General features: G+C 35.8%; 1 protein-coding gene across 1 annotated transcript in view; it reads left to right on the forward strand.

The window, feature by feature from the left end:
* LOC106084351 (elongation of very long chain fatty acids protein 7) overlaps positions 1-25,746 on the forward strand; it is a 113,772-nt gene that overhangs the window by 28,224 nt on the left and 59,802 nt on the right. Inside the window, exon 2 of the mRNA XM_013247972.2 lies at positions 16,457-16,478. The gene's annotated coding sequence lies outside the window, so the exon portion shown is untranslated. The remainder of the gene's footprint in view (positions 1-16,456; positions 16,479-25,746) is intronic.

Here is a 25,746-nt window from a genome sequence, read left to right on the forward strand (position 1 = left end):
TGGCATTATGAAACTCAAATGAAAGATAGTCGGGAGTAGATTATGAAAATAGTTTTCAAAATGAGATTAAAATGATAGGCGGCCGCCGCACCCTCCAACAACCCTCCCCAGATAGGAATTTATGCTATGGCTATATGGTGTACAAATAAAGGATATTTGGGAGGCTGAACGGCTGAACCGATTTTCTTGAATTTTTTATAGACGGTGCAGAACAGTTCTGTGATGAAAATAGGTTTCTTAATTTTTTGATATTTGAAGGCGCCACCTTTTTACCCTAAGTCAAAAAAAAAGATCTCGGAGATGGGTGGTGTAATTTAAGCGAAACTTGTTTAGCCACTTAAAATAATCTAAAAACCCGTCCAAACGAATGTATGTACCGATCAGCACAATATGTTCCGTTTGCAACACATCTTGATCAGCGTAAAAATCTAAGACGATCTAGCCATGTCCGTCCGTCAGTCTGTTGAAATCACGCTACAGTCTTTAAAAATAGAGATATTGAGCTGAAATTTTGCACAGTGAAATTTTGAGTCTTTTTTTTGTCCATCAGCAGGTTAAGTTCGAAAATGGGCTATATCGGACTATATCTGGATGTAGCCCCCATATAGACCGATCCTCCTATTATGGTCTTAGGCCCATAAAAGCCACATTTATTTTCCGATTTTGCTGAAATTTGGGACAGTGAGTTATGTAAGGCCCTTCGATATCCTTCTTCAATGTGGCCCAGATCGATCCAGATTTGGATATAGCTGCCATATAGACCGATCTCTCGATTTAAAGTTCTGGGGCCATAAAAGACACATTTATTGTCCGATTTTGCCGAAATTTGGGGAAGTGAGTTGTGTTAGTTTCTTCGACATTTTTATGAAACTTGGCCCAAATTGGTCCATATTTGGATATAGCTGCCATATAGACCGATATCTCGATTTTAAGTCGAATTGTAAATTGCTCCATTACCAACATTGCACAATGACTTCTATTATGACTTTGAACATTCGGATTTGACTTCTTGAGCCCACAAAAAGTGACAAACTTATTCGACTTGGATGTATTTTTCACAATTTTTTATTTATTTTTATCAATTTTTATTACGACTGATTTACACTAGTAATGTTAAAATAACGTATAGATATATAATATAAACTAGAAAATTTAGCCTAGTTCGAATTCATGTTGCGGAAATAGTACCTATATCCTAGTTTCTCCTCGGATTTATGGCCTCTTAAGGGACTAGATGCATTGGTCTAGTTCTTGGAGTCTTCTGGTGACTGCATAGTTTCTGTAGTTTTTTCACATGTTTCAGGGCGTGAATGGATATTTCTTCCGATATTCTCCTCACTCCTAAGTCTCTGTGTAGGTTGGTGTTTCGTATGTATTATGGTACGAAGTATTCAATTTTGATATTTTTGGATCTTTTCCAATTCATTCTTGGCAGTGTAACCCCAAAGCTGTATTCCGTAGGTCCTTATTGGTTTGATCATTTGATTATACAAAAGTTTATTTTGAATCGACAATCTATTGTCAACTAGCATCCACTACAACTCGGAGAATTTTATTTGTATTTCTTTATTTATTTTTTTCTTCACTAGCTCTTTCCACTTAATTTTTGTGTCTAGGATCATTCCCAAATATTTGGCTATGTTTGTGATACAATGGTAAATAACGAAGCTCCTTGTTTGTGAATAGTATGTGGATTGACTTATTTTCGTTTAGATTCATTCTCCATTTGTTTATCCAAAATAAAATATTTGACAGAGCTGCTCGAAGTTTTTTTGTAGCTCCAGTTTCAGTATTGGCAGTCGTATGAATTGCAGTGTCATCGGCAAATGTTGCAATTGTTGCATCAGGGGGCTTTGGGATATCTCTGGTGTAAAGAAGGTATAAAACATGGCCTAGGACACTCACCTGAGGTTCTCCAGCCAGTATTGGTTTCAATTTTGAATACTTATTTTCTATTTTTACACGAAAGTACTGGTTTGTTATGTATGACTCCAAAATTTCATAGTACTCCTTTGGAAGATCGTTGTGAAGTTTGGTTAAGAGCCCTTGATGCCAAACTTTGTCAATTGCTTGTCCCACGTCTAAAAACACGCCGGAGCAGATGAGTTTATTTTCAATGGCTCTTTCGGCTACATCAACTATTCGGTGAACTTGTTGTATTGTTGAATGATTATTTCGGAATCCAAACTGATGGTCTGGTAGGAGAAGCCTACTTGTTAATAAGGGACGCAGTCTTTTTAAATAAAAAATCTTTGACATCACCGTTAGTAGCGATATCGGACGGTATGATGTTATTCCATGGTCAGGTTTTCCAGGTTTCTTGATTACGATAAGTTGCATTTATTATAAACAAAAAAATTTTTTTTACATCTATAGGTGGACGTTTTTTGATGACTTTCAATATTCTAGCCAAGTATAGTCGGCATTGGTTCATTAACTTGAATAACTCTCATAATAACTGATCTTCCAATTTGGATACAAATAGATAGGATACATTTAAAAATATTAATCGCTCAAAGTGTTTCGAAAATGCTATTCAATCCCAGCCGAACTTTAATGCTAAACGGTTTGATTTAAATTTTTAAACGTTATTTTTCCCAAAGAGGAGTAAAGCGAGCTAATGACAATGAGAATGAATATCACCAGAAAATGAAGGATTTTATTGAAAACTGAAATTTTCAAATTTAAATTTATCGTTATTTAATTTATAAATTTTTGTATTTAGTTTTTATTTTAAAATTTTTTTACTTTTTAATGTTGAATTTTTAATTAAAATTATATATTTAAAATTTGAATTTTTATTTTTTTTTTTTTAGTTTTAATTTGAATTTTTTATTTTCATTTAAATTTTGCTTATTATTATGTTGCATATTTTATTGATTTAATTTTTAAATTGTTTTACGTATATATTGAAAATATATATATTGAAATTTTCGATTCAAACTTTTAATTGCCAATCATTATTTATATCTTATCTAAAAACTCTACTTTCAAGAGTATATTATTTATAACTTAGCCAATTTAAATTTCTTTTCTTTGTAGATAAACCTTTATCTTAGTTTCATGTACATACAGTGGGAAGCAAAACCGAGTAAATGTTTCAGTAGATGTTGATGTAGTTGTTGATGTTTCAGCATTTCTTTAGAATATTTTTAATTTTTCAAGTTTTTTTTGCCTGTAAGGACGAAGTTCATTACATTTTACAATTTTTGCTTTTTTCTCTTTTGAGACGAGCTCAATGATGAATATTAAGAATCAAAAGTAGAGCAAAATCATTTCCTTTTTTAATTTAATGCTCTTCTAACTATCAATTATCTAGTTTTGATAATAACTGAAATTGAATATAGAAAATTCTTTACAAAAAACTAGTACGAACAAAATTAACACATGCACTCTTTGAATAATTTTGGAAAAGGTTTTTTTATTGAAAGTGATGTATTTGACTATACTAATATTCTGTTTGTGTAGGCCACCGTAGCGCAGAGGTTAGCATGTCCGCCTATGACGCTGGACGCCTGGGTTCGAATCCTGGCGAGACCATCAGAAAAAATTTTCAGTGGTGGTTTTCCCCTCCTAATGCTGGCAACATTTGTGTGGTACTATGCCATGTAAAACTTCTCTCATTCGGCTATAAAAAGGAGGCCCCTTATCATTTAGCTTAAAACTTGAATCGGACTGCACTCATTGATATGTGAAAAGTTTGCAATATTATGTTTGTAACAACTAGAAATATTAAACTAAGACCCAAAAAAGTATGTATACCGTTGATCGTATATATATATTCTGAGTCGATTTAGATTGGTCGTCTGTCGTTCTAGAGTTCGAAGGTATTACACCTTCGAACTCTAGCCATTTAATTTACCTTTAGCCATTTAATTTACCTCAACTGTTTTATACATTTCGAAGAGACCATTTACAATTTTCTATAAGATTTTTGTTGAAAAAATATCCAAACTTTGTTATTCGCCTCTTTCGACATTAAAATTACGGATTTGATTAACATAATAACGTAAGAATTAGAGTTTGCATCAGGTAAAATGTGACTTCTCTGACAAGACACGTATTTTTGGCCAAATTTTCGGGGTTGAGGGTTTGATTTTGAATATTCGAAAGAAATATCTACTCATTCTTGCTTTCCACTGTATGTAATAAACTCGCATATATGTATATACAATTTATTCCAACATTATATTAAGGTCTCTATCGCTGGATAAGTATATATCCAGTATACACAAATATAGTATCATGCATATAAAGATATGAATATTCACATTAGAGCGGGTCGTGGAAATAAAAAACGATATTACATAATTAGCAGAAAGTAATGCTTTTGTCATGAAAAACACTCTTTTTGCTGTTATCTATAAGAGTCAGACTTACGTGAATCTTATTTCGCAGACGTTTGATCGGTTATCCCTTAGAATTGTTTTATTTATACGTTTTGCGCTAAATGTATTCGGTCTTGAAATAATTCATATAATCGGATATTGTCCGGCTGCAGACAGTAGGGTTCGCTGTTTCTACTTCCAATACGAACGGCACGCTGTAAACAGTGTAGGCTTCAATCGCCTTTCGCGGCTAATAGGCACCGGAATTTAAGTGGGGATACAATATCAGACATAAAACAACTTAGGGGCGTGGTATGGAAAACAATTAACGATTTTGTTAGTAGCACAGAATTTCTGACTCAAATTTTCTTTTTCGAGGCTACTTTTTAGTATTTAGAGCGCACAACAAGTCGATTACTGGTTTAGGTGTATGTCTATAGTGGCATGGAGCGGATTAATATCCGCACCCTCTTTTCAACCTAACCTAACCTACTCGTATGGCAATCGAGGATTGTTGAAGTAGCCTTTGGGCAAGTGTGTTTTGTTGTAATCGTTGTCTTCATTTGGCAGAAATATATGAAGAGGAGTTTGTTTTCTTTCTTGTTGTGCTACAAAAGGAAAAAAAACTTAAGAATATAGTGTCAGCAACGTTTGTGGTGCCAAACGAAATCGCGATCTATTGCTATTACAAAGCAAAACACTTTTCTGCCTAACTTTAAAAATATGGTTTTTATACCCACCACCGAAGGATAGGGGTATAATCATTTTGTCATTTCGTTTGCAACACATCGAAGTATCCATTTCCGACCCTATAAAGTTTATATATTCTTGATCAGTGTAAAAATCTAAGACGATCTAGCCATGTCCGTCCATCTGTCTGTTGAAATCACGCTATAGTCTTTAAACATAGAGATATTGAGCTGAAATTTTGCACAGATTCTTTTTTGTCCATGAGCAGGTTAAGTTCGAATATGAGCTATATCGGACTGTATCTTCATATAGCCCCCATATAGACCGATCCGTCGATTAAGGGTCTTAGGCCCATAAGGGCCACATTTATTTTCCGATTTTGCTGACATTTGGGACAGTGAGTTGTGTTAGGGCCTTCGACATCCTTCCTTAATTTGGGAAGAGATATTGAGCGGAAATTTGCACAGATTCTTTTTTTTTTCTATAAACAGGTTAAGTTCGAAGATAAGCTATATCGGACTATATCTTCATATAGCACCCATATAGACCCATCCTCCGATTTAGGGTCTTAGGCCCATAAGAGCCGCATTTGTTTTCCGATTTTCTGAAATTTGGGACAGTGAGTTGTGTTAGCGCCTTCGACATCCTTCCTTAATTTGGCCCAGATCGGTCCAAATTTGGATATATCTGCCATATAGACCTATCCCTCGATTTAAGGTCTTGCTCCTATAAGAGGAGCACTTATTGTCCGATTTTGCCAAAATTTGGGACAGTGAGTGGTGTTAGGCCCTTCGACATCCTTCCTCAGTTTGGCCCAGATCGGTACAGATTTGGATATACCTGCCATATAGACCGATTATTCGTTTTAAGGCTTTGGGTCCATAAAAGGCGTATTTAGGGTCCGATGTCGTCGAAATTTGGAAGAGCAAGTTAAATTAAGCCCCTCGACATACTTCTGCAATATGGCACAGATCGGTTCAGATTTGGATATAGCTGTCATATAGACCGATCTCTCGTTTTAAGGCTTTGGGTCCATAAAAGGCGCATGTATTGTCCGATGTTGATGAAATTAAGGACACTGAGTTGTGTTAGGACCTTCGAAATTCTTCTTCAATTTGGCTCAGATCAATCAAGATTTGGATAGCTGCCATATAGACCGATCTCTTGATTTAAGGTTTTGGGGCCATAAAAGGCGCATTTATTGTCCGATTTCGTCAAAATTCGGGACCGTGAGTTGTGTTAGGCTTTTCGACATTCTTTTTCAATTTGGCTCAGATCGATCCAGATTTGGAAATAGCTGCCATATAGACCCATCTCTCGATTTAAGGTTTTGGGTCCATAAAAGGCGCATTTATTGTCCGATTTCGCAGAAATTTGGTACAATGTGTTGTGTAAGGCTCTTCGACATTTTTCTGCAAACTTGGCCCAAATCGGTCCAGATTTGGATATAGCTGCCATTTAGACCGATATTTCGATTTAAAGTATTGGTCCCATAAAAGGCGCATTTATAATCCCATTTCACTGAAATTTGACACAGTGACTTTTGATAGGCTTTTCGACATCCGTGTCGTATATGGTTCAGATAGGTTTTTATAGATATAGCTACTAAAAAGTCCAATATTTTGTTATACACAATTGAACAATGACTTGTACTTATTAGTATTTGGTCCAAATCAGAACATATTTCGATATAGCTGCTATGGGGCATAAGGTATGCATTATTCACCGGATTTTGACGAAAGGTGGTTTACATATATACCCGAGGTTGTGGATATCCAAAGTTCGGCCCGGCCGAACTTAACGCCTTTTTACTTGTTGAAAGAAGTTTTTAAGGCATTTTTTATTGGAATAAATGATCTTATGAACATTTAAGATCACGTAACTAAATTGTAAAGCACCTTCAGTTTTTATTTTCAATAATGAAATGGGAAAAAAGAAGAAGCTAATTTATGCCACATATTTTCCTGGTTTCTTGGCTATTTTACTTCATATACCGCTTTCAAATTCCCCAGCACAAAGCATCAATCATTGCAACAAGCCCCCAGAGTTGAGTGCGTGTACGATGATTTGTGATTGATTTTGAAATCATCGAACTTCCTAATTGAATCATTTTTAAGCGTTGATTGAGAAAAAAAAAAACACCTCGTCTAGTGTTAATTGAGTCAATTTTCCACATGTAAAGTGGGAATAGCAGATAAACTGTTGTGGTGTTCAGTGCAGTTTTTGGCTTTGTTTACAGTTTCGTTACATTTTATCGCATTTCGGAGCCGTTTCGGTTGTTTGATGCACGCAATTCACTTGTTTGACCCCCCCTTCACACACACACGCAAACACTATGACTCGCCTTTTGGCGGGTTTGATCGATTGTTATTTAGTAGCAGCGGCTGAAAAACTGCGTTACTGATTCTGTTGCATACTAGCTGGATGGCTCTAGCTCTATGCCTTGAGAATGCAAAATGCGGAACCATGAAAATAGTTTGTGTATAACTTGTTATGCATAATGAGAGCTCCATGCCAATAATACCACCCATGCACCCATTGATAGTGAATTACATTTATAAATGAATATTAAATGCTCTTTATTTCTCTAGACCAACGTACAAACAATTCGTGTCTGTTTATGGGTTTATGACAACAAAATCTAATGAAGAACAAGTGTTTCATTGTGTTTATGCACTTGTTACATGAATTTTAGCAATAAATAGTTCAATACCACTTTAACAAAAAAAAAAATAAATAAACTTTGTTAGCAATATTTCCAATTTTTTAAGAATTAAATCTTCTTATTTGTAGATTTACATTCTTTATTTAGTGTGTAACAAACCCAACCATGAAATGGTACGCTACAGGTTTAGATTGTGGAAGTCAATTTCGTGTTTTAGATTTTTTTGCAAACAACAGAATTTTCAGCAGTCGGCATGCATTTTGAAATGGCAAACATTTTGCTATAACCGCAGAACTATTGCTGAAACATTTCTTAACAACTAAGAATATGCCTTTATCAAATGTAAGTTCAATTTTTTTACTTTCCACAAGTAAAATATGGTTTTATAACTTTGAAACTAAAAACCCGAGTAAAAAAAGTTGATATGGGCAGATCCAATAATATCTGGCATCACATATAATTGGATCCAAGAAATAATTGGATCTAATTGTATCAAATTAGATCTAATTGGATACGATCTCGAATTTGTCCCATATATAAAAAGATCCAATTATATATAATAATATCTAATTGGATCTCAAAACTTTAATTAAAAAAAAATGTTTTTTGTTTATTTTACATCTAAATGTTGTTGTTTTTAATTAAACTCTTATTTTTTTTATACCATTTTTCCATGTAAGTGTGCTACCTTTACTTTTTGCCGCCAGTGGGGTTTGAACATGGGTTCTCTTGTTTCCTAGTCAGATGCTCTACCAACTCAGCCAACCACATGTTTATAAATACAATTGGTATATTTTTAGTACAAACAGCATCGTCTTTTGCTCTCGTCAATGCTCATTATTTTTTCCTACTTTTGGAAAGAGGTTATGAATTTCAGTCTCTTTGTATTTGGCTTGCACTCACACCCAACATATCGTTCATGTGCAGACTATTGAGCCCATATAACGAGCATTTTTTATCCCATTTCGATGAAATTTGGACTCATACCAACGAAGGAACTTGCACCAAGAATTTATAAAAGGACAACATATATTTCAGGCTTTGCGGAGAGATTTGGTAATTCCAACATTTACAACAAGGACTCATACCAACTGGCACTAAAAAGCGGCAATACCGTCAACAACCTATTTAGCAAGACTAAAACCAGGATAAGGAAAGAGGAAAAATCGAACGTGGTATACAAGATAAGATGCGATGGGGACAAGTCCAATTTATGCCCAATGGCATATATTGGCACTACAAAAACAAAACTAAAGACAAGGGTTTCCGCTCATAAATCGGATCAAAAGGCAAAGGATAAGCCTTTAGAACAGAAGATTGCACTTACAGCCCACTGTGCATCTCCAGGACATGTACCAAATTTTAAAGACGTCAAGATATTAGCCCAAGAACCTGACTACAAATGAAGATACACATTAGAAATACTGCACATAATTAACACCCCAACTGGCGAACGTATGATCTACAAAACGGATACAAACCACTGTGCACCAATATATAGAAACTTAAAAGGCATTAAGTTCGGCCGGGCCGAACTTCGGATACCTTTCGTCGCAATCCGGTGAAAATTGGATAATTAAGCACCCAAATTCGGCACGGACATTGAGTGGTCTAATATATAAGTCACTGTACAATTTTGTAGAACAAAATATTGGGGTAATAAATAAAGCTTTTATTGGCTTCAGACCTCTTATAGGCAGATCGGTCTATATGGCAGTTATATCTAAATATATTCCGATCTGAACCATTTTTAGGTCGGGTGTCAGGAAGCTAAAAATAACTCACTGTTTGAAATTTTTGAGAAATCGGTTGAAAAATAAAGCTTTTATGGGCTTCAGACTCTTTTTAGGCAGATCGGTCTATATGGTAGCTATATCGAAAAATAGTCCGATCTGAATAAAATTTGGGTCAGTTGTCGGGAAGCCTTAAACTACTCACTTTTTCAAATTTCAGCAAAATCGGAGGCAAAATAAAGTTTCTATGGCCACATCTATATAGCAGATATATCCAAATATGGCCCGTTCAAGAACTTAACCAGCGTGCATCAAAAAGACGTATCTGTGCCAAATTTCAGCTCAATATCTCAATTTTTGAAGGTTGTAGAGTGATTACAAAAGACGTACGGTCAGACACACGGACATCGTTAAATCGTCCTAGAATTTTATGTTGCTTTACAATCAGAGATCAAGAGCTTCCGCTTCCTTCCACGCTCCGCTCCCGCCCCTTACATTTATATTAACTACTGTTTTTTCATAATTTTCTTATAAACACAGTCATAGGACAAGTGTGTTCATTAATTTTGTCAAGCAAGATCTAGCAATATTCAACTTCGATTATATATATTCTCGATTGCCGTCTTTATCGGACTATATCTTTAAAAAGCCCCATATATACCAATCTTCCGATTTTTTTTTTTTTTGAGTCTCTACAGGGCCCCATTCTTATCCGATTTGGTTGCTTTTACATCGATTTTGATTAAATTTGCCATGGATTTTGAAAGTCATAAGAAAAAACTATGTACACAGTTTCAGCGAAATCGGATAACATTTGCAAATATTCCGAGTTCATCGCTCGTTTTTACGTGGATTTTTGAATGTTTCATCATTTTCAAACTATGCAGCATATTATTCCGCAGATTTATTCGAAAAGAAAAGAAAGCTTGCTTATTTTAAAGAAACTTTTTTTTAAAGTAAATTTTTTCATATATACTAACCCAGGTACATTTTATTGTACGAAGTAAATTTTTTTAGTTTTTAAGAAATTTTAACATATCGTAAGTAATAATCATGAAACTAACCTTTATTATGTAATAAATTCAAAACAACGATGGGTGTTCTTGAGTGTTTAGACCAGTGGCGGCCAAATACACTCTATAGGGAACCATTCTTATCCGATTTGGCTGGTTTTAGATCGATTTTGAAAAAAACTTGCCATGGATTTTGGAAGTCATAAAAAAACCATGTAAACAGTTTCAGCGAAATCGGATAACATTTGCAAAGGTTCCGAGTTCATCGCTCGTTTTTATGTGAACTTTTGAATGTTTCATCATTTTCAAACAATGCAGCATATTCTTCCGCAGATTTATTCAAAAAGAAAAGAAAGCTTGCTTTTTTTAAAGAAACTTTTTTTAAGTAAAATTTTTACATCCACAGGTAAATTTTTATTGGACGAAGTAAATGTTTTTAGTTTTAAAGGAATTTTAACATAACGTAAGTAATAATCATGGAACTAAACTGTATTATGTAATAACTTCAAAATAACGATGGGTGTTGTTGTGTTTAGACCAGTGGCGCACAAATACACACACACTATTGCACATATAGAGCATAAGCCCATGGCTGGGAATTTTACGCATACTAACACATGAGCACAACACAACAGAAAATATATTGATATCTTTTCTAGATCGCGATTTCGTTTGAGACCACATCAAACTCATCAGTAGGATTTGTCAAAGAAGTATGGGAGAACATAGAGCTGACATAGAAAAAGGAACACAGAAAACAGCTTTGGCGCAACATATTTAGATTTAGAAAATGTCAAAATATTAGATTAAGACAACAAAGAGAGAAAGAGATACACTTTAGAAAGCTTAAGAATACAACATATAATAGATAGGACGATGAACTTGAAACTTGGACACAAACAATATTAGTATAAGTTAGCGTGTTGCAATGTAAAGATCTGTGATATTAAAATTTAAGATGTCTCCAATATAATTAATGTCGTGTTGTTAATAAATGTGTTTTTGAAGAAAAAATTCATGTGAATATATCCTAATTTATTGTAAGTTAATTATATTTCCATGAAGATTTGAAATAAATGTAATGTTTTAATTAGATAGACGTATCCCCTGAAGATGTCGAAAATTGACGAAACGTTGGGACAAATAAAATAAAAAGGAATTTTTATTTACGGAACTTGGGTCCAAAGAGCTTAAGATAAAATTTAATAAAATCGAATTGGACCAAGAAAATCTGAATACAAAGAAGTATGTCTCCTAGGCTGAAACTAGCGCGAAACGTGCGAATAAACGGAACGACACGTCGCAAACAGTGTATGCTGCAATATGTTTACATTGAAAACTTACTCTTATGGCAATCGGCGATTGTTTAAATTAGCAGTTGGGCAAGTGTGTTCTGTTGTAATAGTTGGATGTCTGCCATTTAATAGAAATATATGAAGTAGAGTTGTTTTCTTACTTGCTGCGCTACAAAAGAAGAATATACTTAAGAGCATAGTTTCAGTGTAGAAAAAGGTATGTTACCTTTTTGACAGATTCTACAGATGAGTTTGGATTGGTGCCAAATGAAATCGCCATTTAGGAAACCAGTCAAATGCCATTAAAAAGCAAACACATTTTCTCTGACTAACTTTAACTGACTTTTCTGTTTTTCTATTTGTATTGGAAACAGAGAACCCTTCGGTCTGCAGCCGGAAAATATTCGATTATATGAAATTTTTAAAAATTTTAATAATTAAAAAAAACTTATTATCAAATCCTTCTGTTATAAACCTAAACTGTGCAACCATTATCATCATTTAACCAACCATTTGGCCACCCATGCTACCTAAGCCCTTATTTAAGGTAAAAGTTGTTCGGTCAATTGAATACACTTTACCTCCTCCAGCAATTGTTGAAGCAACAGGTTGCTGCAGTAGCTGTATTACGACAATCAACCAGCCGACGAACCAAACCATATCGGACAGCAAGTCTACCGACTTGACCAACATTACAGCATTGTAGACTCACACGTACCATTGGCGAGCATTCATCAGCGTACGTCCGTCACCTGTACACGTGTGTGCTATGGTTGAAGCCAATGCTGGCCCCTTCAGCACCTCAAGCTAACTGAATTGCTAACAACAAAATCGATCATTTATTGATGGGTACGATGGTGGTGCTAACGTTCCAAGCAAAAAGCCCAAAAAAGAAACACATCCAAGTCGGTCAAAATAGCGGCAACAAGTGAAAATTTCTGGGTTCGTTTGATGGTAGCTTGGTTAGTTGGTTGATCGCTTGATGGGTCTCTTGTTGCTTGGTGGTGAAAAGAATGAACAAATTATTGGAATTCCATTGAGCCGGCTGACTGCTCTTCCCCCCATTAAATGTGTGTATGTTTTTTTTTTTTTTTGCTTTTCAATTTATGATGATTTTTTTTTTCGATCCTCTTCAATTTCTTTAAAATTGTATTTCGGTTTACTTTGACGTTAATTTTTGTTTTTGTTTTGGGTAATTTTGTACGGCTGGGTGCGTGTGTGCGTCCATTCAATACCACTACATATCATTGTCATAATAATGCATACTTGTTAATAAAATAAAAGCGAAACTTTTCTTCTTTGGTTGGATTGTCGTAATCAAGGTTTCCTTCCATTAAGATTTTAGTTGATTGCCAAAAACGCGCGCACACATAATTTTTGGTCGCATTGGTCACTTAGGAATCGAAACTAGTTCGTTGTGAATCAACGTATAGGCCAGCCAAATAATCCATGGCTAGACATCTATTTCGGCATGCAACACACCACCTACCACCTACCTACGATGGACATTGAATGCGTAAGCCAAAAAGTTGCTAATCAACGCAACATTGACCCATTACATTGTATTGGGTAAGCTTCCAAGAAACCTTGAACAAACCTTTGTTTGGGAAGTAGATTCTGTCTGAGTCAGTGCTTCTGGCTACACGGGAAATACGATGAGTATAAGCAGGTGTTGTATGAACCTTACGTACTATGTTGGTAGTGTTGGCAGATGACTGTTGAAGAAGATAGAGTGCGGACCAACCACTTGTTATTTTAACTAGTTAATGTAAAAGCTATGCGAAACCAAATTATCAAAAAGTCACTGGGAAGAAAGATACTGGGTTAGGTTAGGTAAGCTTGGCGGAGGATGATGCCAATACCTTAGTCGTCTAGGCATTCACATTCACCAGACTAAGCCCCATTGTGATTCCTGATCTTCCCTCCCATAAACATTCCATTAAGGAACAGGGGATACTTTTCACATATCAATGAGTGCAGCCCGATTTAAGTTTAATCTCAATGATAAGGGGCCTCCTTCCTTATGCCGAGTCCGAACGGTGTGCCGCATAGCGACACAACTTGGTAGAGAAGATTTAATATGGCAGGATACCTTACAAATGTTGCCAGCATTAGTAAGGGGAAAACCACCTCTGAAAACTTTTCTGATGTTAACGCCGGGATTTGAACCCAGGCGTTCGGCGTCATAGGCGGACATGCTAACCTCTGCGCCACGGTGGCCTCCGATGAATTCTTACCACAAAACTTACCGTCCATTAAAGTGGTTTTCGGTGCCAAAATGCAAATTTGTCGATACACATTTCATTAAGGAAAGGGGGCAAACTTCTCACTGCTATTCGACACAAGCATGGTTCGAATCCAGGCATTCAGCGACATGGACGGATATGCTAACCTTTGCGCTATAGTGGCCTCCTAGCCTTCTGGTGCCACCCGGATGAAAAGGCAAACGCCTTGATCCTGCGCAGATTAACGTCTCTAAGTTTTTGTAGTGCCTGAAAGAAAATAGAACCCAGTATTCGGTTTCTACTTTGGCTAATGCATTTCATTAACGAAGAAAGTGAAAGATGTCCTCCGAGGCGTCGATCTTATGACACCACCAACAGATGTCATCACTCCTAATTCCAATACCAGAAATATGTTTACTTTGCTTATTATGTACTGATATAACTCCGATTACTAGACGATTACATTCGTCCCATAAAAGCTTTGTTTGTTCAAATCCGACTGTTGTGTTCCAGCGATTTAACCATGTATTATTACAACGCTCCTTAATTCCATGAAAAATTCTGGATAGTAGTGAGTATACAACCAGTTTTGGCACATGAGCAAGGTTTTCCACCGATCGCGCAAGCGTTTCCGCCTTTTCGTTTCCTAAAATATTCTCATAAATTCACATCCGGCTGTTCAGTTCCAGCGATTCAAACATGTATCCTTGTAACGCTCCTTTCATTCCATGAACAATTCTGGATGGTGGTGGGTATACATCAAGTATTGTCCGCTTTCTCGTTTCCTATAATATTCTTATGTCCAGGAACCAAGTATTAAACCGGGTTATGATACCACCCTATTTAAAACCTTTTAGCAACGACCCAAAACTTTAGATCCTATACTCGTGCCAATCTAAGGATATCAGATTGATCTATTCCTCTAAATAGTACAAACTTCGCTGTTATCGCAAAGATTTCCGTCTGGATGGTGCTCCAGTCATCGCGCATTCGTAAAAGAGTTCAGATGTCAAGTTTTTGCCTGTGTTTAGAGGGCATATGGAGTAAAAAAACATAAGCCCGAATGGGGGATCTCGGCTTTAAATTTGGAGAACTCGAGAGGTTTTGTAAACGGGCCAAATCGGTCCATGTTTTGATATAGCTGCCATATAAACCGATCTTTGGTTTTGTCTTCTTGAACCTCGAGAGGGCGCAATTCTCTTCCGATTTGACTGAAATTTTGCAAGTGGTGTTTTGGTATTAGTTCCAATAACTGTTCTAAGTATGGTTAAAATCGGTCTATAACCTGATATAGCTGTCATAAAAACCGATATGGGTTCTTAACTTCTTCAGCTTTTAGAGGGCGCAATTCTTATCTGATTTGGCAGTTATTTTGCACGTGGTGTTTTGGTATTACTTCCAATAACTGTTCTAAGTATGGTTCAAATCGGTCTAAAACTTGATATAGCTTCCATATAAACCGATCTTGGATCTTAATTTCTTGAGCCTCTAGAGGACGCAATTCTCATCCGATTTGGTTGAAATTTTGCAAGTGGTGTTTTGGTATTACTTCTAATAACTGTGCTAAATATGGATCATATCGGTCTATAACCTGATATAGCTTCCATATAAACCGCTATATCATATAGAGGACGCAATTCTCATCCGATTTGGTTGAAATTTTGCAAGTGGTGTTTTGTTATGACTTCCAACAACTGTGCTAAGTATGGCGCAAATAGGTACATAACCTGATATAGCTGCCATATAAACCGATCTGGGATCTTGACTTCTTGAGCTACTAGAGGGCGCAATTCTCATCTGATTTGGCAGAAATTTTGCACAACGACTTCTCCCATGACCTTCAACATACGTAGCCAATATGGTCTGAATCGATCTATAGCTTGATACAAGGTGCAATTCTTCGCCGAATGAACTGAAATATTACACAGTGTGTTCTACAAAGTTCAGCATTAAATTCAATTATGGTCCGAATCGGACTATAACTTGATATATCTATTATTCATTATTCTTTGTTTGCCTAAAAAGAGATACCGCGCAAAGAACTCGACAAGTGCGATCCACGGTGGAGGGTATATAAGATTCGGCCCGGCCGAACTTAGCACGCTCTTCTTTTAATAAACATTTTTAAATTTCTTTTTAATTTTACAGCATTATAGTAAAATCAAACAATTGAAATGTTGCACGTCATACTGCAACAACACCAAGTTGGTGTTTGATACATATGTAGTTAAATTTTAAAGTATTTAGTCTCTGACAAAAGCTAAGCATTCCAACTAAACATTTTTAAAATTGTGACGTTAAACAACTTGGCATGCATTATGTGAACTACGTACTTATGTATGTTATATAAATTATTCTTCCCTATTATCTTCTAGTAGTTTTTTTTTTCATATCCAGTGTCAAGTTTTGTTTTTCAAACAACATTTTAGTGTTTTTTCTTTTGTTGTTTAGAATCCATTTCGTATGATTGCAATTAATTATCTTTTATTTCTATGTATTTATTTCAGATATAGTTTTTTGACTACTTAGGTAAGTTTAGCATAATAATTACTTGTACAACGTCGTATTTTATTTCATTTACATTGTGACGTTTGTGCTTAAATTAAACGATTTCATTTCATGTTTGAATAACAACAAATAAATATAAAAACAAAACAAAAAAATCTGGAACTGGCATAAGGAAGTATTGTAGTATAACTCAAAATATATAAATCAAAATGTTTAGTATTGATTGAAATTTCCTTACAAAATTGAGTATTGATATTTTTATATAAAGTATACTTATACAATTAAATACTCAATTAGTTGTAATAAATTATTATGTGTTAAAATCAAATGCATAAATAATTAATTAAATAATTTTTAATTGTCTTGCAAAACTTGTTGGCTTTTAAAGGCAATGTTATTTAAATTTATTTAATCTTTTAAACGCATGTAATTGCCTTTCATTGTCTAATTCAGTGTACTTTTCCACTGAAAAGTATATGAAAAGAAAAATAAAGATTTTTTTGAGCTTTTCTGAAATTTTTTAAAAAAAAAGAATTTTTTTGAGCTTTTCTGAAAATTTTTTAAAAAAAAAGAATTTTTTAAGTTGAAATAATTTTGTTCTATTTTTAAAGTGCCATGTAGTAGTAAATAATTGCTGAGTTCGACGAGGCCGAATCTTGGAAATCCACCACTATGAATTCTGCTAGAAATTAACACAAATGAATGTATTTGAGGCGCAAAATTTTACTTTACGTACCATATTTCCGTAGAAGCCGAATCGGTAGATCGGTTTTTACGGGAGCTATATCAGGTTATAGACCTATTTAGCCAATATTTACCATGGATGTCGAAAGTTGGGCTTACAAAGGGCTCAAAATGTCAATTCAAAAGATCAGTTTGTATGGGAGCTATATCCGATGTGGACCATACTTGTCTTGGTTGTTGGAAGATAGAAAACTGCTTGACACGTAAATCGGATAACAAATGCATTGTCTAGGGGCTCAAAAAACCACGTCGAAGGACCACTATATCCAAATCTGGCCCATTTGCTATCTCCAACGACTATTTTTGCAAATGGCTAGATTGTACGGACATCGGACATGGCTAGATCGACGATCAAGAATATTATTATAATGTAAAGGGTGATTTTTTCGCTATTATCTTTTTGGCAACACTGGTTTAATGTAAACTGGTTTATAATGTAAAGGGAGATTTTTTAGCTATTATCTTTTTGGCAACACTGGTTTAAACAGCTTACGCACGTTTCGTGTTTTGTTTCACTGTCAAACACCTTTAGTTTGGTCTATAATTTGACCATGAATCGTCTTATCAAAATGTAATTTAATTATCAAAATGTGTGATCTAATAAGAAAGTTCATCGCGCGTTTCTTCCATTCCATCGACGAAGCTCATTTTTGGCTCAATGGGTACGTAAATAAGGAGAATTGTCGATTTTGCAGTGAAGATCAGGCAGAAGCATTGCAAGAGCTACCATACCAATGCATGCAGATAAAGTCACAATTTGGTGCGGTTTATAGGCTGGTGGCATCATTGGACCGTACTTCTTCAAAGATGATGGGAATGGTGAGCGCTACCGTGAGATGATATGCAACTTTTGTTGCCCAAAATGCTTGCAAAAAATGCAAAGAGCTTGACTTGCATGACATATGGTTTCAACTAGACGGCGCCACATGCCACACAGCACGCGTAACAATGGACTTATTGAGAGGCGAGTTTGGTGAACATTTTATTTCACGTTCGGGACCGGTCAATTGACTGCCTAGATCGTGGGATTTAACGTCTTTAGACTATACAGAAAAGCCCGCTTCAATTGAAGCATTTATTCGTAAGATACCGGCCGAAATGTTGGAAAGAGTATGCCAAAAGCGGTATGGACCATTTGAGGCGCAGTCACGGTCAACATTTCATAGACGAGACAAAAACTACCTTACAAATTCCAGGAGAACTGGAACCTTTAGGTATTCCTCCAGCGACATGTAGGCTAAGTATTCAGGATCAGTTCAGGCTGAACGGGTTAAAGTCACCAGTTGTGGTCACCAGCTTAAGGCAGACGAACTTGCGAGACTACGAACTACCTTACACATTCCAGGGGAACTGAAATCTGTAGGTATGCCTCTAGCGATATGTAAGGTATGTTTTTAAGGATCAGGCCCGAAGTGTAATGAATGACAGATGGTCACAATGTGGGGTTTGTGATCACAAAAAAAGGCACGTTCCTTCTTCTGTTCCTGTAGTATCGCAATAAACGGAAACGTCTAAGTGACACTCATGGCACCTAACCGTGACGGATTGTTTTTTGTTTTAGTTACTACTATTTTCAACCTATTGCTTTGCTAGCGATCTGAACACCAAAGTCGATTAAGATCTAGCTATAACTCCCATTTATATCTATCGCCCGATTTACACTTACTAGGCCGTAGTAACTACAGCATTCAATTGGGTTGCTACAGAACAATATTTGTATCGGGTTGCTAATTTAGTAATTTCAACACTTTGATAAAATAAATTTCATCAAAATCGGTTCAGATTTTGATATAGTTTCCATATAAGCTGAAGTTATCTGCAACAATTGTAGGGTATAATGTAGTCGGCACCGTCCGACTTTAGCCTTTCCTTACTCGTCTTCATTTTCAAACCATCCGCTGTTGGCGCTATAGTCAATATTCTCGTAAGTTTCAACTTTAAAGGATCTAACTTAAAGGCCTTTTTCGAATGACTAATGTGGTCGTGGGTATTTTTTATATCCACCACCGAAGGATGGGGGTATATTCATTTTGTCATTCCGTTTGCAACACATCGAAATATCCATATCCGGCCCTATAAAGTATATATCTTCTTGATCAGCGTAAAAATCTAAGACGATGTAGACATGTCCGTCCGTCTTGAAATCACGCTACAGTCTTCAAAAATAGAGATATTGAGCTGAAACTTTGTACATATTCTTTTTTTTGTCCACAAGCAGGTGGATGGGCTATATCGGACTATATCTCGATATAGCCCCCATATAGACCGATCCTCCGATTTAGGGTCTTAGGGCCATAAAAGCCACATTTATTATCCGATTTTGCTCAGATTTGGGACAGTGAGTTGTCTTAGGCCCTTCGACATTCTTCGTCAATTTCACTCAGATCGGTCCATATTTGGATATAGCTGCCATATAGACCGATCTCTCGATTTAATGTTTTGGGCCCATAAAAAAGTGCATTTATTGTCCGATGTTGCCGAAATTTGGGACAGAGAGTTAAGTTAAGCCCTCCACATATTTCTGCAATTTGGTCTAGATCCATGAAGATTCGGATATAGCTGCCAAATAGACCGATATCTCGATTTAAAGTCTTGGCCCCAAAAAAGGGGCATTTATAATCATAAGACATAAGGTATGCAATTTTCACCGGATTTTGAATGAAAGGTGGTTGACATAAATGCCCGAGGTGGTGGGTATCAAAAGTTCGGCCCGGCCGAACTTAACGCATCGCCTTTTTACTTGTTTTAGTTTAGTTTTGTATCCAAAAATTTAACACCTTTTTCATTTTTGTCTAACAAAACTGGTTTTCGTTTTTTTTTTTTTTTAATTTTCAAGAGAGAAATGCTCTTTGCTAGAAATTCCATGTGGTAGTGTTCTTTTTTTTATCTGGTGATCAAGTGTCAATTTAGGTCTTTTTTGTTAACTCATGCCAGAGCGTCGTAATGTATAGAAGGTCCGAACATTGTTTTTGAACGTTTGAGAGGTTTTGTCAACTTCAGAGGATCCTTTCAGAAGGTTTTTTGTATCGAAGTACAAGTACAAATCTGTCCCCTAAAAAATATATATACCCAAAAAACATAAAAAAGTAAAATCTTTGTCAAAATCAAACATTAAAATTTGTAAATACATGTTATTCTAATCTTATTGCTTTGCGAAAAAGACAGGCTGTCTATGTCACATAAATAAGCTCTAACTAGGAAACGAAACAATTATTTGTCATGTGCCGAATTTTAGGTTATTGACCGATCCTCAAGTTTTGGCTAAATTGTGATCTTCTTCCGGCAATAAGTTTTTCAGTTGTTTTTTTTCTCAACAAATGATTTAAAAGAATTCGTCTTTTTTAAACGACCTGAATTTAGTTGTTTTTCCATCATGTTTTTGTTTTTTCAAGTTTAACAAAATTTATTTAATTTTATTTTGTTGTGTATTTATTTATTTACTTATTTTATTACACTTTATCAGAAACTACAATTGACAAACAGACTGAACAATGGACAGGTGGACAAAGAGACGGAGTGGGAAGGAACGGCAGACAATGGATGGATAACCTTCTCACATGTCTAACTCAAATGTGTTAATTTCTTAAGTACTCTATGAAATTTTGCACGTTTCCAATACAATACACGTCGCACGCACGCACGTATGTACATATCATCCATCCATTCATCCACCTATCTTTCCATCTACTCGTCCATACGTCTGCGTATTCAAATGTATGTGATGGACATATCTACTGGCCACATCTCATCCATAGATGAATGATGTTCACTGAGCATCTAGATCCGCCATTCATGCGGTTGCGGTGCGCTGTAGAAATATCATCTTCAGTCGAGTTCAATCAAATATGAATGAGGAGTCAGTCGATAGGTTGGACGGTACACCTCTGATATGTAAAATTCACAAGTATTCATATTTGAAAAAGGTTTCTGTATCCACCACCATAGGACAGGGGGTATATTCATTTAGTCATTCCGTTTGCAACACATCGATATATCCATTTCCGACCCTACAAAGTATATATATTTTGGAGATCGTCATAAAATTCTAAGACGATTTTACGATCTCTGTGTTTGTCCGTCCGTCGGTTGTTATCACTCTACAGCCTTCAAAAATTGAAATATTGAGTTGAAATTTGGCGCAGATACGTCTTTTTGCTGCACGCAGATTAAGTTCTTAAAAGGATTTGGATAAAGCTGCCATATAGACCGATCTACCGATTAAGGGTCTGAAACCCATAAAAAATGCATTTGTTACCCGATTTCCTTGAAATTTGAAATAGTGAATTGTTTTAAATCTCCCGACATCCCAATCCAAATATGGCTCAGATCAGACTATATTTAGATACAGCTGCCATAAAGACGGATCTGTCGATTAAGGGTCCATTAAAGATTTATTTATTGCCAAATTTCACTGAAATTTAAAATAGTGAATTGTTTTAAGCCTCCCAACATCCCGATCCAAATATGGCTCTGATCAGACTATATTTAGATACAGCTGTCATAAAGACCGAGCTGCAAACATAGTGTCTTAATCCCGTAAAACACGCTGGAATTTGACACAGTGACATGTATTAAGCCTCCCATGATCCGACCAGAATATGATTCAGATCAGACTATATATAAATATAGCTATTGCTGCCATATACCGATCTTCCAATTTAGGGTCTTTATCCCATAAAAAGTGGATTTATTGTCTGATTTCGCTAAAACTGTGATTTTTATAAGAGTTTTCGGGACCTGAGTCAAGTATAATCCATGGTGGTGGGTATACCAAGTTCGGCACGGCCGAACTTAACACGTTTTTTCTTGTTTTTTTTTTTTTTTTGTGGGTTGGGCAGGCCACTTCTTTTCCACGGAAAGGTGAATTTGTGTTAATGGCAGGCAGTCTTATAAGTGTAGTTTAAATAAAGGTATTAAAGTAGGAATTACGCAATTTTCTATAAAATGTTAACCTTTACCAAATTTTGTATAAAAATTTAAAAGAAAGAATATCTCATTTGGAAACGTTTTTCTACGGACAAGGGTAACAATTTTATTAAAATTAATAACTTTCAATGTTTTTTATTTTATTTAATGTTTTTAGTTTCTGTTCCGCAATTACTTTTTGGGCAACCCAACATTTGCTTACATTGGGATATTTTCCGGCTGCCAACCGTAGGGTTTTCTGTAGAAAAGAAAAAAAAACACCTATTTTTTAAAGTTACACAGAAAATGTTATATATTTTGTTATGTTATATCCCAGCAAAAACTTTCTTTACCAAATAACCTGTTTGGTAAGGTGATTCAAAATCGAAAAACTACTTATCTCTAGGAATCGCTTTTAATTACCTTAACATGTCGATTAGGGGGTAAGTTCTTCCGTATAAGCATACTAAGAGTTCAAAAATAAGTACTTATGCCCAAGCATGCAAGTTATAAACAAGTAAAAGCGTGCTTAGTTCGGCCTTATATACACTCGACTCTTATATACACTCCACCATGTATCACATTTGTCAAGTTCTTGGCCCGATATCTCTTTATAGACAAACAAAGGATAATGGATAAGAATTGCTTGTTATTGGAGCCATACCAAAATATAAACCGATTGCGGCCATACTTAGTTTGGCTGTTGGAGACCAAAGCCATTGTGCAAAATTGCAGCAAAATCGGATAAGAATTGCGCCCTCTATAGGCTCAAGAAGTGTAATCGGGAGATGGTTTTATATGGGAGATAAAATACTTAAACCAAAATTTCAGTCAAATCGGTTAAGAATTGCGCCCTCCAGTGGCCCCAGAAGTCAAGATCCAAGATCGGTTTCTATGGCAGCTATATCAAAACTTGTATCTATATGGCCCATTTACGATCCCAACCAACCTACACTAATAAGTATTTGTGCATAATTTCAAGCGTGCTTTCGACAGACGGACGGACATGGCTAGATCGACTTAAAATGTCATGCCGATCAAGAATATATATTTATGGGGTCTTAGACGCATATTTCGATGTTTTACAAACAGAATGACGAAAATAGTATATCCCTATGGTGAAGGGTATACAAATTTTTACTGAAATTTTGCACGTAGTGTTTTGGTGTCACTTCCAACCACTGTGCTAAGTACGGTTGAAATCGGTTAATAACCTGGTATACTTGCCATATAAACCGATTTTGGATCTTGACTTCTTGATCCTCTAGAGGGCGCAATTCTCATCCGAATTGGTTGAAATTTAGCATGAGGGGTTTTCTTATGACTTCCAACAACTGTATGGCGCAAATCGGTACATAACCTGATATGCAAATTGCAAATTTTGCCCATGAACATTCCACTAAGGAACAGGGGCAAACTTTTCACATATCAATGAGTGATAAGGGGCCTCCTTTTTATAGCCGAGGCCGAACGGCGTGCCGCAGTGCGACACCGCTTTGGAGAGAAGTTTTACATGGAATAGTACCTCGCAAGTGTTGCCAGCATCAGGAGAGGAAAACCACCGCTGAGAATTTTTTCTGATGGTCTTGCCAGGATTCGAACCCAGGCGTTCAGCGTCATAGGCGGACATGCTAACCTCTGCGCTACGGTGGCCTCCAAACAACCTGATATAGCTGCTATAAAAACCGATCTGGGATCTTGATTTCTTGAGCCTCTAGAAGGCGCAAGTATTATACAATTTGCCTGAAATTTTGTACAACGGCTTCTCCCATGATGAAATATGGTCTGAATCGGTAGCTTGATACAGCTCCCACATAAACCGATCTTCCGATTTTGCTTCTTGAGCCTCTACAAGGTGCAATTCTTATCCGAATGGACTGAAGTATTACACCATGACTTCTACAATGTTTAGCATTCAATTTATTTATGGTCCGAAGCGGGGTACAACTTGATATAGCTCCAATAGCATAACCGTTCTTATTCATACTTCTTTGTTTGCCTAAATAGAGATACCGCGCAAAGAACTCGACAAATGCTATCCCGGAGGAGCTTAGCACGCTCTTACTTGTTTTTAACTCTTTTTCATTAATGATGGCCATGCTTTTTTGTTAAGTTTGGACATATTCCATTTATAGACATAATATTCTCACCCATGTGCATCTGCTTTACAATACAAAGGTCCCGAGTTGGAATCTAGGACCAGAAAAATAATTTTAAAATTTTTCATTTCGTCTAAATTTTGCCCCACAGAATGCCAATTTGTAGAGAGACAAAAAATATATTTTGAAATTAATAATGCCACAGGCTTTAAATTTCATTTTCCTTAAGTAGTTGATTCAGTGATAAATTTTGGAAAAGATGTAGTCAACGATGATGACATGCTTTTATTGACTTTAAATAAGTTGAGTGCTTACACCAAAGATATTCGTTAAAGTAAAATTTCTCACTCCAGTTAAATTATAAACTATTCCATCTATACTCATGATCTATTTAATTTAGTTCATTTTACCAGTTAAGAAATTTTAACTAGAGTGAGTAAAGATCATGAACTACCCTGTTATATAACATGTACTCATATTTACGTAAGGCATCATAACGAATAAGTGATTATTCTTTAGCTTCGTCGAAGGTTGGGTGTAAAGGCATGTTTATGCATTACTGGTAACTCTGTCCGTATTCCTGTTGATAACTCATTATATTTAAGCAGCTACTACAATATCTCTGATGATAACGAGTTATCCATTATTTTACTTGCCAAAAATAATGGCATGTATTAACCAAGTTTTTGCTGGGATTCTATTTTAATTGATTTTATTTTTGCTAATTATAATACCACCCCTCTAACCGAGACAAGGTATTTGTGATAGCAAACATTTTATTAGCTTTTATGCGAATTTGTTTTCATTTAACATTTTTGCCCTCTTGAAGATATTTTTGTCAACAATAATGTCGATGTACAGCAGTCCCTGCGTCCGTCCGTTCATTTGTTCGTTTAACCATATTGTCTTGATGCTGTAATAAACGTTTTTTCTTTCTTTATAAGTTTGCTGCTGCTCCACCTTTGCTTTCATCTCTTCGATTTGTTGCTTTTTAGGTCGTTGTCGTAGTCGCCGCCTTCGCCGTTTTCGTCTTCTCCATTGACGCTATAGTTGGTCATTCGTTGTTGCCATTTTTGATGACCACATGTTGACCATGAAATGTTTTTTTTTCGCTGACGCTCTGCGAAGTTTTCATTTCATTTAAAAACTCTTCATTGTTATTCCCAGTTAGCGTCCAGCGTCACTGCCATAAACGACATTGTTGTCGTCAACGACGTCGTTGTTATCTTTTCTTCCTTATTTGCCATACCATTTTAGCTTCATCTTCGCAGATTTCATAATAAAAGTAACCCTATGTACGTAAATAAGTTTGCATGGACACCTTGTGTGCACATTAGAGTGGGGCGATAGTCATTGAAATATTGAAAAATCTAAGTTAATTTTTTTTTTTTAAATTCAAACATGACAAAATTTATGAAAAAGGAAAAAAAAAAGAAAAAAATTACTAAAAAAAATTCAACGAGCATTGTGAATAAGTTTAAATGAAATTTTGTTTTAATCCCTTGTAAATCCGTTTTGAAAAAGTTTTTGGTACCTTCATT

The sequence above is a fragment of the Stomoxys calcitrans genome, chromosome 2, assembly GCF_963082655.1.
Source record: "Stomoxys calcitrans chromosome 2, idStoCalc2.1, whole genome shotgun sequence".
Classification (NCBI taxonomy): domain Eukaryota; kingdom Metazoa; phylum Arthropoda; class Insecta; order Diptera; family Muscidae; genus Stomoxys; species Stomoxys calcitrans.